This window comes from Solanum pennellii, chromosome 4, assembly GCF_001406875.1.
Source record: "Solanum pennellii chromosome 4, SPENNV200".
Classification (NCBI taxonomy): domain Eukaryota; kingdom Viridiplantae; phylum Streptophyta; class Magnoliopsida; order Solanales; family Solanaceae; genus Solanum; species Solanum pennellii.
The window spans coordinates 65,733,488-65,736,980 of NC_028640.1; positions in this window are offsets into that span (position 1 = coordinate 65,733,488).

Below are 3,493 nucleotides of genomic sequence, written 5' to 3' on the forward strand. Positions count from 1 at the left end.
TATAAATAAAATTTTAATCTAATACAAACTCAACTCCTAATAATTTTACTAATTTCTGATTATCCCACGCATTATAATGTCTTTTTGATATTTATTAACTACACTTTTTAAATGTTGGATTGAGTCTAGTTGGTCCTTTTAAGATAAAAAGCAAAAAAAGTTAAAATATGGAGTAAAAAGATCTTTATTTAATTGGGGTGATAACTCTTAAAAGAAAATTGCCAATTTTTTCTTTCTTCTCGGGAGGGATACGATCGGGAGGAGTTAATTCAACTCCCTCCGGTAAAATACAAACAAGCTCCCACGTACAATCCCCCCTTTTTACTATTAGCAAGAACTGTTTCAGTTGCGCATATCATAAAAAATTGGGATAATTCTATTACCCCTGAACTTATTTTATTAATAATTTTTTACGTCTTTTCCGCCTACGTGACACTATCTTGTGGGTTCAATGCTGGTTGACTTTTTTTTTCAAACTAGTGTCACGTAAGCCGAAAAGGGGTAGAAAATTACTTATAAAATAAGTTCAGGAAGGTAATAGGACCTTAGTATAGTATAAGTGTGTCTCTGAAATTTCGGACATATGTTGAGGAGATACTTGTGGATTTTCCCTAAAAAATTTAAACAACTGCCTCAAATACAATTTTTCAGAACAACCACTTGTGGAACCTCAATCTGTATGGACTTATTAGCTAAATGACAATTGACACATACAATACGCCCAGTCGCTTCTCGTGGATTTTCATAACCCTATTGTGTAAAATTCGACGAAAGGTTAATTTTTTCAACAATTTATTTTAGTAGACGAAAGTTTTATTAATTTCTATTAGAAAATATAAGTATGTAATTTAGTGAAATAAAATTATAGTCACGTAATCATATCCCATGTATAATTTTATCATTTTATGTGTAGCATGTGATCAATGACATATATGAAATTTATGGAAAACAAGGGTTTGAAATCTCAAGAGAGACCAAATGCACTAGGTAATATTTTTTCTAATTTATTTTTGGGATAATGCAAAAGTACCCCTCAATCTATGTTCAGAATCTCAGAGACATATTTATACTATACTAAGACCCTATTACCCTGCTGAACTAATTTTATTAATAATTTTTTACTCCTTTTTGGTCTACGTGGCACTATTTTGTGGGTCCAACACTAGTTGACTTTTTTTTTTCAAACTAGTGTCACGTAGGCCGAAAAGGGGTAGAAAATTACTTATAAAATAAGTTCAGGGAGGAATAATAGGACCTTAATATAGTATAAGTGTGTCTCTGAGATTTCGGACATAGGTTGAGAAGGTACTTGTGCCTTTTCCCTCTATATTTTAATTTTTTTTAATAAATATAATTACTCTATATTTATCTTATCATCCACTGAAAAGAAAATAATTTAAAGTGTCCATAAACTATTGTAAGGATGAAAGGAAAAGTTACCTAATCATACAAACATTCCTAATATTTTTACTAATTATTTTGTGTATAGTTTAAAATAATTACATATTGTCTCGTTAATTAATAATTTCATATAAAATACATCTAGATATATTTATTTTGCTACAAGATATACTGAAATAGGGAGAGAAACGAGTGCAATAAGAAGAGTGACAAGTGAAATACGAGGGAGATGAGTGCGATAAAAGAGAAGTGTGATAAGGAGAGAGGCAAGCGAAATAGGAGGCAGACGAGCAAGATAGTCTATGTAACCATAATAAATGCGAATTACACTAGATATATGTACGTATCTGGGATATCAGATACATTCAAAATACAATTTAAAATGGGAAAACGCACAAGTATTCCCTCAACCTATGCCCGAAATATTAGAGACACACTTATACTATACTAAGGTCCTATTAACCCCCCCCCCCCGAACTTATTTTATTAATAATTTTCTACCCCTTTTTGGCCTACGTAACTATCTTGTGGGCCCAACGCTGGTTGTCTTTTTTTTTCAAGTTAGTGCCACGCCGAAAAGGGGTAGAAAATTACTTATAAAATAAGTTTAGGAGGGTAATAGGACCTTAGTATAGTATAAGTGTGTCTCTGGGATTTCAAACATAGGTTTAGGGGGTACTTGTACATTTTCCCTTTTAAAATACATATATATAGGGAGAGAGGCAAACTAGAGAGTAAAATACATACAAATCCAGTTGGATTCAGTGTATCTCGAACAAATTAATTTTAACTTATGTATCTAAGATACGTGTATCTAGATGCGCCAGTTACATCACTACATTAAATATGATTATTAGCGACAATTAACACTCTTTGTATATGTCGCTAAAACTTTTAGCGATATTGATTCTAGTAACACTTAACTAATGACGATAAAGACTTTAGCATTCTTTATTAATGTCAATATTTATTGTCGCTAAATTAAAAATTATTTGTATTATACTGCATATATATTCGAAATTTTAAATTCTGATAAGATTTGTATATTGAAAGCTCATGTTAAGGAGAATAATTTACTCATAAATCAGTGAGAGTTGAATTGTTTGCCCAAATTTAAACTATTACGACGTGAACTTATATCCATATAAATATTTATGAGAACCACTAAATTGATAGTAATTAAGTTTGCGTGTCCTCTTTAAAAATAAAAATATATAGGTGTAGTGATTAATTAATTGACTGTCAAAGTCACCATATTTCAATGTCAATTAGCTATTATTATGATGTCACTGCTTAAAGAAATTCAGCCAATGCAGATTACGTTTTTTTAATTATGTTGAAACAGAAATAAATATTCACAAACTATAATCTAATTACTTATGCATCAATTAATATTAGTACATTTTGCTTCTAAAATATTTCTACTCCATATATGCTGGACATAACGGTTGGGAAAACAAGATTAAGAGTTGTATTTTAATATAAAATGAAAAGTAACGTACAAGATTTGAGTATTAATTAGTTCTTTTGTTAAAATTTTTATTATTGATTGCAGAGTCTTGTCATACCACAATAATTAATAAATAAGAGCTAATTAAGTGCAGATGTCTCCTTTGTATTAATAACAATGAGGTCATGATTAATTTGAGAAGACCAATTATGGGTTGTTCGATAGCGGATTAAAATTATGCAAATATTAATAATATATGAATCAATTAGGAAGAAATTTCTATATTATTTTACGCAGCATTTAGTTATTCATATATTATTTGTTTCACTTCCATCATACATGTACAAAATTATACTTATTCATATATAAATTATGCAAATTATTAGATTATACGTCAAATACCATATAAAATCCTAATCAGTTACTAAACATAATTATAAAAAATATAATATTTCTCCGAACCAGCTAGCAAACAAGTGCGAAGTCTAGTTCTATAAGGGAGAATGTTCCTTTTCTTTACACTTATTTTATTGATGAAATGGTAAAGATATGATAGAAATTAGCATAGATTTTATTTGACCTCACTTAATAAAATTAATAATTTGTTCTTCGAAATAAACATTTCACGTGTACTATACGTAC